Source organism: Xenopus laevis, chromosome 9_10L, assembly GCF_017654675.1.
Source record: "Xenopus laevis strain J_2021 chromosome 9_10L, Xenopus_laevis_v10.1, whole genome shotgun sequence".
Lineage (NCBI taxonomy): Eukaryota > Metazoa > Chordata > Amphibia > Anura > Pipidae > Xenopus > Xenopus laevis.
In genome coordinates this window covers 91,480,953-91,495,739 of record NC_054387.1, presented here as the reverse complement: position 1 = coordinate 91,495,739, position 14,787 = coordinate 91,480,953, and positions in this window count along the sequence as shown.

Here is a 14,787-nt window from a genome sequence, read left to right as displayed (position 1 = left end):
GTTCGATCGAAGGAATAATCCTTCGATCGCACGATCGCAGTATTTGCGCTAAATCCTTCGACTTCGATATTCGAAATCGAATGATTTCAATTCCTAGTCGAATATCGAGGGTTAATTAACCCTCGATATTCGACCCTTAGTGAATCAGCCTCTAAAATTTACTTTGCTGTTTGAAAGTGAAAATGTATCATTGTTTTTATTTAGTGGCATTTTAATTCAATTCAATTTCAGGCTGGATTTAAAGTAGCAGCAGAACCACCTAAACAGAATAAAACAGAAAAGTAACATGGACATTTTCCTGAAGAGTTAGACACAGACCACCAAAGTCCCCCTATTCACCAAGAGTCCTTTACTAGAAAAGGCTATATATAATCTGTTTCATTTCAGACATGATGACAATTTTTTTTTATAGTGAAAGAAATAGTGGTATGTCAGGTGTCCTTTTCCTTTTTAATTTCAGTAAGACTCCTGGGGGCAAATTCACTAACTGGCAAAAATTCGCTCCCAGCGACGGCTTTGCAGCGATCACAACACTTCGCCAGGCGTGAGAAGTACAAAGTTGTGTCCAGGGTGCCGAATTCTGGTGAAGTTTTGCTAGCGTTACTTCGGCAATCAAAGTGAAGTTGCGCTAGCATTGGCTAATTTGCATATGGCAGGAAATTATAAAGCTGCATGGACGTTTATGTTGCATCAAATACATTACATTACACAAGTCCAGCGAAACTTAATAAAGAAAATAGAGTTGTTATAATGCCCTACACATGAGCCCACTGTATAGTTTATGTTCCATATGTTAGAAAATGTATTGGGGGAACCAGGTTACCCAAAAAAAAATTTATAGACTTTTGCAGGATATCACTCTGAAAAAAAGAAAAGACGCCAGTGTCCTATGCACTCCATTGCACTTCGCCTGGTCTTAGGTGGCGAAGCAAGTCTGGCAAAAGAGGTAACGTTCAGTAAAATCCGCATGTTAGTGAATTTGCTGAGTTATGTCCATTCGCCAGAGTGAAAATTCCTCTAGCGTTAGAGTGCGAAGCAAAGCTAGCATCTATCTCCTTCGTTATCGAAGTGACACCTGTGCCCGTTAGTAAATCGGCGAAGTCCCTGCGGGCTGTAATGCTAGAAAATTGATGCTAGCGTTAGCCACTTCGCCCTTCAGGCAATCTGCCCCCAAGCATCCATGTTTCACTTGACATTGTACTGTGTCATTTTTTGGGTATGTTCGCCTTTAGGATGTCTTAACAATGTAAAGATTTTTCCTAAAATAATCAGAGGCATTGCATTGACTTGGGTGCAGAGACACAGTGCGGATTTCAGCACAGTGAGTGTGCATTTTTTATGAAATTAACTCTGTTTGTTTGCACCCTGGCTGGGTGATAAATTAGCCTAGTGTGGCATCTATAGTCTCTAAAAGTATGGAGTCGAGCAATGCTTGAGAAATTTGTCTTTCAAGTGAGGGCAGTGATAAAGTACAGGATATCATGAAAAAGAATCGATATCTAAGACAGGCCAAATGGGTAGAAGCAATCAAAATCAATGGATAAAATGCCTAGATACTATCATCTGAGACAACGTGCTCAAAGAAAAACTATGGAGTCCAAATGAAGAAATTTGTGTGGCTTGACCCATCCAATACATCATTTCTAGCTGGCTGCAGGAATCTGTTTCTGAAAGGCTTCAAGTTGCAGGCAGCGGAAAAGAAGGGTAAGTGTGAGAAGAACCAATACATTCTCTGTGCTAGTTGTAGTGAACTTTGCTACCAAGTACTTGAATATTGCTTGTAAGCATAAATTCCTGCACAATGCTGAGAGGAAGAGTAATTAGAGATGTTACGCTTGGCATAATCTAGTTAAAACATTATTTGCAGCCAGTAGGTGATATTATCTAAAGGAAAAATACACAAGGGCAAATTCATGAACTAAGATACTGGCACACGGTTATTATATTACATTTGTGTTCTCACAAAGAGAATCCTTCACCACAATCAAAGTTTACTATGGCTACATCGTGAAGGACACCACAACTACTATATAAATATCATAAAATTAGTTAGGTATTGACCTGTAAAAAACACAAAAATCAGTCATTTTCTTTGAATGAATCTTTGTATACCTTGGAAAGAAATTTAGAAAGCATATAGACTGTAAAGACTGTCATATACAGTATATATACAGTTATAGTAAAGTGGCGTATCCAATAAAAACATTGTACAGATATTGGATCTCTTATTCAGAAAGCTCCAAATTACGGAAATAAATAATCCAATTTTTTTAAAATAGTTTTCCTTTTCTCTATAGTAATAAAACAGTAACTCATACTTTATCCAAACTAAGATTACTGGAAGCAAAACCAGCCTGTTGGGTGTATTTAATGTTTACATGATTTTTTAGCAGAATTAAGGTACGAAGATCCAAATTACAATCCAGAAAACCCCAGGTGTTGAGCATTTTGGATAACAGGGCCCATACCTGTTCTAAGGTTAGCCAAGGATATCAACATATCATCTACTTATAATAATAATCTGTAAAGGACAATGAAAACAGCAGTTGTCTTGAAGAAAATGACATCATGCAATATTATATATAATAGTAAAAATAAGGGATAATCCCATGAAAAAAACTGGTCCAAATATTCCTTTTAATGTCTTATATGTTTTGAGATCAGGTGGAGAAGGTACAAGAAGATCAATTGGACAATTCCAGGATCAATGGGAGAGGAGATCTATCTAAAATGTCATAGTTATATTCTGCAAAGATTTCAGCTTGTAGTTGGGACGATAACACAGTATTGGTAAGTAGTGAAGAGAAGACATTTAAATGCATGTTTGAAAGCAACTCTAGTTCTAAGGAGTAATATAGCTGGCAGCACATTAAAAACTCTATTTGTGACCAAGCCAAGGCATTTAGAGAATTACTGAGATGAAAGGTCAGTGAATGAAAAGATATTACATTTCTTCCCTCTGAAAAAAACACTTCCATTGTGGTTTTGACATCATAGAATAAAACCGCCTCAGTAACAAGTCACTTTACAGCAATAAACTTTCAGTGAAAGCAGCTTTATTAAACACAAATGTCTTTCCCAGCAGTAACTGCTGTGCTATCACATAAAAAAAGCAGCCTGTATTAAAAGGAAAACTATAACCCTCAAACAATGTAGGTCTCTATAAACAGATATTGCATAAAACAGCTCATTTGTAAAACGCTGCTTCAAGTAAATAAACCATTTTCATAATAATATACTTTTTAGTAATATGTATCATTGGGTAATCATAATTATAAAACTGCCATTTTAAAAAATAAGGCCCCCCCGGGGACGGTGCACACAAACATACCAAACAAACCCTACATGTTAGGTCACATGAGCCAATTAACAGACAGAGTTCTGTCTTTTCCATCCTCACTTCTTCCTGTTACAGTTAGAGCTGCAGTATTTCTGGTAAGGTGATCTCTGAGGCAGCACACAGACCAACATGAAACAGTGGTTCAAGGTAAGAGATGTAAAAGGGCAATATTTACTTAAATATATATTCCAGTTTGATAAGATTCTTTAATATGATACGTAATTTGATATAAACTCTTTAATATGACACGTAATTTGATATAAACTATCTGTTGCTCAAGGATTCATTTTGGCGGTATAGTTTTCCTTTAAAACAAGGTTTCATTTTAAAGTCTTTTAATTAAAAACTTCTTTTTTTTTACTACATGCCATTGATTAATCCCAAAATTATTTACACAATAATGTCTGCACGTCTGCCTTTTATCAGGCTCTGCTCACACACATACCAAAGGGTATCGCAGATGCTAGGTTACATCAGCCAATCAATGTACAGATGGGCATAGCTTGCACCTATGTTGCAAATTTGCCCAATGTTGATAAATAAATAAACCCCTACAGTTATTATTTATATTCCTTTCCTTATTAGATGGTTTGTATATGCCTTACCTGGCTAGAGTTAATTGGAGTTTCCTAGTCAGTATGAGATATTGTTACTGGGTGACCATAAGTTTTACAAGATTTGCTGTAGTATTTATAGGTGTTAATATCTGTCCCCTCGCACTTGTAGCTTTCCAATACTTTGTTCTTCCTTTGTATTAAAGGAGTTGATCACCTTTAATTTAACTTTTAGTATGATGCAGAGAGGGATATTCTGAGACAATTTCCAATTTGTTTGCATTTTTATTATTTGTGGTATTAAAGTTATTTAGCTTTTTATGCAGTGCCAGTCAGCAATCTGGTTGCTAGGATCCCAATTACCCTAGCAACCATGCATTGAATCTTGAATGAGAGAGTGGAATATCAATAGGAGAGGGCTTAAATAGAAAGATAAGCAATAAAAATAACAATAACAATAATTTTGTAGCCTTACAGAGCATGTTGTTTTTCAGATGGGGTCAGTGACCCCCTTTTAAAGTTGGAAAGAGTCAGAAGGCAAATAATTAAAAAATCTATAAAATTTATATATAAATAAATATAAAAAAAATTAAGGCGAATTAAAAAGTTGCTTAGAATTAGCCATTCTATAATATACTAAAAGTTAACTTAGATGTGAACCAGCCCTTTAAAATCCTCACATTAAGTTAAGACAGTCCTAAAACGGGTGGTTCACCTTAAAGTTAACTTTTAGGGGTACATTTACTTAGCTCGAGTGAAGGAATAGAATAAAAAAAACTTCGAATTTCAAATGATTTTTTTGGCTACTTCGACCATCAAATTGGCTACTTCGACCTTCAACTACGACTTTGAATGGAACGTTTCGAATTAAAAATCTTTCGACCATTCGATAGTCGAAGTACTGTCTCTTTAAAAAAAACGACGACCACCTACTTCGCCAAGTAAACCCTTCCGAACCTCAATGTTAGCCTATGGGGAAAGTCCCCATAGGCTTTCTAACATATTTTTGGTCGAAGGAAAATCGTTCGATCGATGGATTAAACTCCTTCGAATTGTTTCAAAGGATTTAATCGTTCGATCGAACTGCGGTAAATCCTTCGACTTCACTATTCGAAGTCGAAGGATTTAACTTCGACAGTCGAATATCGAGGGTTAATTAACCCTCGATATTCGACCCTAAGTAAATGTGCCCCTTAGTATGTTACAGAATAGCTAATACTAAGCAAACACCAGTACCTTATCTAAAGTGCCTTGATATCTGACCAGGTTTTTAAGCATTTTCTATGTGCCTCGCCAGTTCAAGGTACTCTTTCTGCAAATAACTTTTCAAGTATCATTGACATCAAACATTAAATATTTCTACCAATCAAAAAACCAAGCAGCTAAAAATTCTACTTCACTTGGATGATTGCTCCATTTTTGTGGGTCATGTTCCTTTGCACATGTACTGTATAACAAACAAGGGAAAGTTGTGCTCACCACTAATTTTTAAAACCATTAGGTGGGGGTGCAATGAGGCTGTGACCACAAAATACATATGAATGAAAATAGTGTATTGGAATAGTGTTTATAAGTAGAATCATTGTGTACTTGCAAGATTTTTTAGTGGGTGGAGGGGTAGAAAAACATATATATGGTGGAGAAAGGGAATTTTTTTGTGGATCCTTATAAATATATATACTCTCTATGGGAGTGAAAGTATAGACAAATACAAGAAAGGAAAGAAGACATTGAAACATTGTGTATACAAATAAGTGGTTAGCACAACTTTCCCTGTTATGGGTGTGGGAGTAAAGCATAGGTTGGCTTTTGCTTATAAATCTGCCTTGATCTTCATACTGTAGTGACTGGATGGATATTGGCCCTTTCAACTAATAACAAAAGTGCAGCATTTTAGAACCTCTCTTTCTCCAGGGTGTTATTCTCAGAATGCAGCATTTAAGTTCAGGAAAGGATCATAAGGCTAACTGAAACACATAAACAGAAGCTGACTAGGGAATTCCCTAATGTCTTTATGTGTCTCTTAATGATGGATAAAAACTCATCCGTTATATATTACAAGAAGTTGGCTCTGTAAAGCATTCTGTAAAGAAGATGACAGAACTGCAGTGGAACAGAAACTTTTATAAACATATGATTTGATATAGTTGTGCAGTGCATTAAAAATGTTAAGATTGAAATGGGTATTATTGAAACGCATCTGCACTTCCTCTGATCCACCACTTGCAGAGTAATGGATGAATTTTGCCAAGGAATGGTAGTCAATAAGCTTGTTATTATATAGACTTAAGTTTAAGTTGGTTAAGGTCAAGTTGGTTATCATCAGGGCTGGATTTACATAGTGGGCGCCCCTAGGCCCACTGCCGTTAGTCGCCCCTGTCCCCTCCCCTATTCATGCAAATTTTCATCATCTGGACTGGAGCAATGGGGATTGACGCATCCCCAGTGTTTTTGAACCAATGTGGGTGTGGTTGGGCAGCATGCCGCCCCCCCTAAAATCCTGCCGCCCTAGGCCCGGGCCTAGGTGGCCTTTCCACAAATCCGGGCCTGGTTATCATTGGTCATTGCTAAACACACCAGTGTTATTGGCTGTGTTTCATGAGGAAAGCCAATTGTGTGATTCGTCAAATTGATTTGTCAAAATGTGTGGACATATTTTATCACAAATCGGACCTAATTGTGCTGGTCTGCTTGGCGTCATTTCCGGTCCGATTTAAAACATGAGCGGCGCCAAATGAAACTATATAGAAGTGCAAAGAACACCCTTTAAAGTTATTGTTCAGTATAAAACTAAAAACTGGGTAAATAGATAGGTTGTGCAAAATAAAAAAAAAAATTATCAATATAGTTAGTTAGCCAAAAATGTAATGTATAAATGCTGGAGTGACTGGATGTCTAACATAATAGCCAGAACACCTCTTCCTGCTTTACAGCTCTCTTGGTTTCCACTGATTGGCTACCAGGCAGTAACCAATCAGTGACTTGAGGGGAGGCCACATGGGTCATAACTGTTGCTTTTAAATCTGAGCTGAATGCTGAGGATCAATTGCAAACTCACTGAACAGTTATGTTCCATGTGGCCCCCCTTAAAGTCGATGACTAACTCTGAGTTATAGAGCTACAAAGCAGGAAGTTGTGTTCTGTTCTATTAGACATCCAGTCACTCCCGCCTTTATACATTACATTTTTGGCTAATTTACTATATTAGAAATATGTTCTAATTTGCACAGGCAATCTACAGTATTTACCCAGTTTTATTTTTACACTGAACTGTTCCTTTAAGCACAAGAACCTTTAATGGATGGGTTTAGAGCACAACTAACTGTGGGGAAAATTGCAGGGGCTCAACTGCACATGTGGTCATAAATGACCCCTCTTATTATGCCCCAACAGTATTCCTTTGGGCCAATGGCACAAGTAACATGCTTCTATTGGCCTCTTTCTGCTGGCAGATAAATGCTCTAGACACATTTTTTGCTGCCTGTCAATGAGATGAATGGAAGCCACTCATATAGGTATTATCAGGCAGAATGCCACTTGTCAAAAGCAGTGACAACTATTTCCATCCGTCTAAATGACAGGCAGCACATAGATGTACATGGTGCTTCGCTGCCAGTTGAAATACATAGGTGAAGAAAAAATACATGTACCATCAGCTTTAAACAGGAGGTGCAGAATAAAAAGACATGACAAAAATACCCTGTCTTAAATTATCAACAACACTAAAAATAATTTATTTAAATATTTAAAGGACCTAACAATGACTTGGTAAATATAAATCAATATAAGTGAAGTGCACATTTATTGTATGTACCTACACTAATTGACAGGAAATAGAGCTAGCTGGTGGACTCCCATTTAAATGACACAGAAAGCCAATTTTAATGAGCATTTGCTAGTAGTCTGCTCCTATCGATTATCATAATTGTTTCTACACACTCATTATGGGACCTCTCTGGTCTCAGGATGCTACTAACTGCAGTGCAGCTGGCCAAAAGCTATGCTGAGACAATAGGCTCAACAGATAACTTTATTTCTTTAACATTGTATGTTGTGATGTACATGCCAGTGCAAGGGCTTAGACATCTCAGTGTAATATCAACTCTGTTCATCATAACCCAGTTAACAATGTGCTGACAAGACACAGGGACTGTTTTCCCGCATTATGTTGCTCTTACTTTAGCTCTTTGCAGCTAATTGTTTTGGACCTTCACTCAAAAGTTAATGATCCATTTCTTCTCCATTTCTCCAACTCCCTATGGGAAAACTCCTCCCTAAAATGTCTCCCCGCCTTCTCCTTTCCAGTTTCATACAGCTGCTAAAATGGAGCTCATAGGATGTCAAATGTCAGCATAATATATATATATATATATATATATATATATATATATACAGTTCTATAATAGCGCATCTAATGCAAACTAGTGTGGCTGTATTTGCTCCAATACAAGCTTGAAGTATAATCTTTCCCAAGTACATATATACGCTCAATCAAACAATAACTCAATAACTGCGTAACACACCATAACCAAAATAATATATGGGGTGCATATACAAACAAACAACCTGCATAATGCAGATTCTTTACACTATTTAAACAAACGTGTCCCTGTTTCTCATCTATAAATGTAAGAGTTGCATTCCAGAAAAGTAAATATGTTGTCAAGTTACTTAAGGGCAGTGGCTGACGGGGAGAAAAATAATCCCCCCCGATTATTTATGCACAACTGCGGGCGACTAATCTCCCGAAAATGCGTCTCCATGGGAAATAACTTAAATCACTGGCAGTAAAACCAACATATAACGCAATGCCCGAAGTGCATTTTTATCCCGGGCAACAAATTTCCCCGTTGGCTACTGCCCTAAGGTGTAAATAATAAAGCATTCTTTTAAATTGATATTATGTCCTACAATACATGCATGTGTATCTTCCAACCAAATAACACTATGAATGAATATTAAGTAGCTAATATAATTGGCAATAGGGATTAAAATGGTTTTAATTTTGATTTCCCACCTTCATTCTCTGCAAAGAGTTCAGCTCCTAAAAGGAACAAAACTCTTTCACCCACCCACTGAATCTTCAGCTTAAGCTGGCCATAGATGTTGAGATTTTTAAAAGATCAGATCCTGATCGTGAGACCACGATCTTGTCAGAACGATCGTACGAATTTACCATCAACTAAAAAGACCAATTTGCCAGGAAAACAAAGGGGAGTTGCCTGCTTGGCCCTGCAAACATAGATAGATTGCACTGGGACCGACAAAGATTTTTTGACCTGGCCGATAAATTTCCTGACAGATGTCGGCCGAAAAAATCGTAAGATGTACAATCGCTTGAATCCCACTAACCGCACGATAATTTCAAAGGATCGGTCGGGCTTCCCTAAAATCGTCGTTCGACAAGAAGAATCGTCGCGTCTATGGGGAGCTTTATCCAAGCCCCAAAAGTATTATTATTTCTCGTCACTATAATTTGATTACCTCGGCATCCAAACTGCCCCGCATATGGGTTTAAAATTTGGGCTTAAAACCTGTGGTATCTGGAAATAATTATAGCTAGGGACACAGTGTGAAAGCACTGAATTCTAATTTTATGTTGTGGTCAAAGCTATAATTATTATCGGATACCACAGGTTTAAAGCCTACTTTTTAAACCCACGTGAGGGTTTGGACGGCGAGGTTACAGAGTGAGTAAGCATTTTTTGAACTGTATTTAGATAAGTGAGAGACATCCTAACACTTGGGTTTACCCACGCATAATTGGTGCTAGCCTGATATCCTTAATTATTTTATTATTACGTTATAGATCTTTGATCATTTTAATGGGCATTTATGGGTATAATTTGTAATGGGATTATTGATAAAAGTTACGCTTTAGATCAAATTTTCTTCACCCTGATTTGTGGTTGGTAGTGCATAACTATAAAGCTGGCCATACCCGGGCCAATAAAAACTACCGACAGACCGAGTCTGCAGTTTATTGGCCCACGGGCTTCCCCAATCGATATCTGGCCGAAAGCCAGGCAGGGTTAAAAATCCAGTCGGATCGAGGCCGCATCTGTTCGTTGATGTGGTCCTGCAATCCGACTTCCTGTATTGGTTGCATTATGGTCTGATCGTTGGGTTATAGGGCCCACCAACCCTCATTTTTCACCCTTGGTAATTTCATGGCTGGTTTTAGGGCAGGGCTGCCAGGCTATGTGTCTGTGGTTCCCAAACGGTTGTCGAAAGCTGTTTGTTAGTTGTAGTTCATTGGCAGCTAGGTGTTCAGCATTGACATCCTTAATTCACATATATTCTTGATGCTAAGCTCCAACCCTTGTTTCATTATCCAAGCTAAACCTCCATTAAGCCTAAGTCTGGTGGCTAAAGGACATGGAACACAGAAGAATTCAGATGCAGGTGGGGGGGGGGGGGATTGTCAATCCTGAAAGCCTACCAAATTCAATTCAATTTCTGTGCATTGTTTTAAAATGTTGGTAAATCACAGGTACAAAATTATACTAGATCTATACATGTTGCATTAGAGTATTTATGAAAGAATTTTGTAGAGCATTGTTATCACCCAAGAGTGTTTTGAATTTGAACATAAATGTAATCAGGATGGAAACCCAACAATAAAGTCTGCTGAATGTGCTCCATTTTTATTTCGCAGCTCCATCAATTATTGATGACTGCATTTTCCCCCACTGGCCTTCAGTCAATTTCTGAAGCTATGAAAATGTAAACGTTCATTCCCAGAACCAAAAAAAAAACTCAAGGACAGTTGATGACAATAATTATAACTGCTCTGATGCATCGAGGGAAATTAATGTTTATGTTTATTAAGTATTAATATGATTGGATATCTGAAAAAGCCAATTTTAAAAGAGCAGAGAGGAGAAACTGACCATTAACATAAAAAATGTCTGCTTGGATCTATTCAGTGAAATCATTTGTGCATTACTGCATCTGGAAATGTTGGCTTCAGTGGTGCAATAGCCAACAAATGTTTAAAAAGAAAAAGAAGTACCATTGTAGATAATGTTTGTTCAGTTAGGCAACGTTTTACATTTAGACATATGCACATATGCTTTGTATTAATATATTTTAGGATCCTCCCTGATGGCCCATGTTCTGATGTCTACCCATCCAGCACATTTTGCTTGCAGAATTGCTAATCTTGACAATCTGCATTTAATTATTTATTTGCAATTTAGCAGCACACAGTGTATATTCATCCAGGCCACTGTTGGAACCCTGGAGCTTCCCCAGCACACAATTCGGAAGCAGCAAGCAAGACAGATATAGTGCCACCGAGCGCAAGCAGTGTGTTTGGACATAAGTACCTTAAAGGGCACTTGTCACCCAAAAAATGTTTCCCCCACAAGAGGAATGTACAGGATCAATAATTTAAACCTTCATATCTACTGCTAGTGAGCAGTAACTTACACACATATATGATAGCATTTACTTAAAAGAAAACTATACCCTTAGAATAAATACTTAAGCAACAGATTATTTATATCATAATTATAATAAAATCTGACAGAAAAAAAATGCATCTCAACTGTAAAAGGATGAAGTGTGAGAATAAAATCACAGCTCGGTGCACTAATTGGCTGATTTAACCTAGTGTAAATATTTGTATGCGAGCAAATTAGCTGCCACTGGCTCAAGCCAGCAGTTGCACTCATTTTCATCCCCATGTTTTTATACTCTTAACTGTGCATGATGCCAGAGTTGGGCAAGTCTGTGCTGGTATGTAAGAAATTGCAGGGTGAAGATTCAAGCTGGGAGTGTTTTGCAGATTTTTTTGATTGATTTGATTGCAGATTGATTTGCAGGGTTAGGGTGTGATTGCATGTATGTACACAGGCTGTGGTTTGGGTGGGCCCCAGTTACCCAGTCTGACACTGCTTCAGATTCCTGAAAACCAACCAATTTTCCTGGCACCAAATTGAAACTACTGAATCCAGGTGAAAGTTCTTATATGGTAAAGCACTCAAGTGCTGACTTGTGCAATGTAAATAATTAGAAATTCAATTACGGAACAACCACTGCACTACACAAGGTAAGCAACAGAGAAGCATAGCTTATATACAAAATTGTTCCAAAAACATCGTCATTTTTGTTTCTCCTCTTATGCCTATGGATTTTGTATTTTATTTAGCAAAAGATTTATTTTTGGAATATTTAAAACATTTACTGTATTTTGCCGCCATATGGAGAAATCCAGCTATCCATAAAAATATTATTGAAGAGTGGCAACTTATAATCACAAAGGAAAATACTGCTTAAAACTTTTGCATAATATGACCTACAAGCAGGGCAGCCATCAGTAATCAAGGGGCCCCATACTACAAAGAAAGGACCTTGCCCAAGTCATTAGCCCACTGGTCACTTGCCCTCCCCTATTGTGGGCCGTGCTCAAAAGTAAAATGTGGTCACATTAAAAAAAATGCCCCTTGCGTGCATTGTAATACCCTGATCTCCTGCCCATTTCCCAATTATGGTAAAATTCTGCTCATGATCCACCCATAACCCACTCACTTATGCACAAGTCCCATCATGCTTTTCCATCTCCAGACCCCCTCTGACATTGGGCCCCTAACTGCAGTACTCCCTATACCCCCTGATAACAGTATAGTAAAATACAACAGTGAAAATAATTGTTTACACTTTCATCTTGCAGATAAAATCTGACCATATATGTCTTCAACTAGTCATTCAATGAGATTTAGCTTCTTGAAGAGAATCTTTCTTACCAATTAATATGTGGAGGCCCATAGCTGAAAGAAGTAACAACAACATATTGCTAAAGGTGGGCATGCATCTATAGAACTGCTCATTTGTGCGAGTCTACTGTCTTGCCCTTGAATCTATCATTGCTATCATGAATGTATATAATCTTTAACTTAAGGTGGCCATAGACGCACAGATAATATCATACAAAACTAATTTTCGTAGGATATTCGGTGCGTGTATGGTGGGAAAAGAGGCGACCGATATCGGCAGAAGACTTGAATATCGGTCGGCTCGTCGCCCAAACATTGCCCATTGTTAGTGCTTAATCGTCAGATACAGGTAGAATTCTATTGTTTCTACCCGTATATCTGACAATTCAGCTCTACATGCGTGTATTGATGGAAAGATCTTTGGAAATTGATGGAATCTATGGCCACCTTTAATCATCAGATACAGGTAGAATTCTATTGTTTCTACCTGTATATCTGACGATTCAGCTCTACACGTGTGATCTTTTCCAAGAAAGATCGTATTTGTTACGTCTATGGCCACCTTTAGAGCTAGTTTTCTACCCAATCTAAATTGGCTTTACCAATAAAAATTACATTTTAAAAAATGTATATCTCTTTGTCTCTCTCTTAAAACGGTTCTCAAAACACTGCAATAATGAACAGCACAGCAGCAGCTGTCAGCACAGTGAAAAGCAAAGATGATATTGTTCTGTGCTGCCCTTTAGTGGCGACGCAAATGCAAACATCATACAATAGATGCAACATCAATAACTAAAAATGTCCCGTAATGAATATTTAATGTACACAGTCTGCACTGCCAAAATTACTTTTGATAAACCATTATATCATTATTGAAAAGTACTTGTCATTTTGTTTTGTAGGGCACTTGGGCTCATGCCATGAAACATTTCTGCAATTATAAATCGGATACAAATAAGAGAGAGGGGCTTTATAAAATATCTACATTTTTCTCACCAATTTTTTGTTTGTGGTAAATGTCATGTAGCTTTTTTGCATCTTATTTTACTTGTCACTTGATTTTTTAAAGAAAATCTTATTTTAGTTTTTAAAACATTGACACTGGGATCTACTGAAGCTTTAGCACAGGGGTGCCCAAAAGGTAGATCAGGATCTACCAGTAGACCTTTAGCTGGTGATCAGTAGATCTCAAGACACTGTCAACAAACAACTTGTCTTAATCACCCTCCTATTTCATGCTTTTCATTCAGATATGTAATATGTTAAGGTTACATAAGATATAGTTGTCAAACATAGCAATATAAATTCCCTAGCAAATCAATATAATATTTAAGTAATATTTTCCATGGAACCGAATGCTAACAGAAAGCTTTTTTGAATGTAGATCATAATGGGACAACATTACTACAAGTAGACCTTGCTTTAGTAAAGTATGGGCACTCCTGCTTTAGCAAAAAGGGGTGAACATCAATTTAAGCAAGAGTCATGTTCAAATGCACCCCTCACAGAATAGAATTTCAACAGGTTTTAGACGGCGACATTTGCGACTTTCACTATTTTTTTCATTCAATAAATATAAAAAATTTGTTTGAAATTCAATGTATTCAAGATCCTAACTTTTTCCTCATTGTCTCAAATCATTAAAAAAAACACTTAATAAAAGGCAATAAGTTTGTTGAGATTGTCACTCTCCAGGAGATGAGGGGAACCCTACAGGTTCAAGTAAAATGGAGACTGCCCAGGGCTTAGTAAATATTTCCATTTGATTATTGATTTTGAATCAGTTTGTTGATCTGTATTACATTTTACCCATTACTTTGGTGAATGGAAAAGTATTGTGGCCTAAAAATCCTACAGCATCCTTAAAACCATTGAGGTGCTTTAAAATTTGCCTTCTGCACTACTGCCTGCCTAAGATGCCAGAAGAAAGAAGCCACCCGAGTACATTGTCTCTGCCTAATTATTAATGCTGGGGAGCACTGTCAAATTAAAAATTTAAACCAGGCATGGAATGGGCACTTTACCATAAGATAGCCATCTTATGGTAAAGTGCCCATTCCATGCCTGGTTTCAATTTTTAATTTGTCAGTTTCAAGACCTGGGAGAGAAAAGTTTTTTTTTTTTTAATTTGTGTTTTGCTAAGGCATACATTTTAACCCAAAAAAGGGGACAC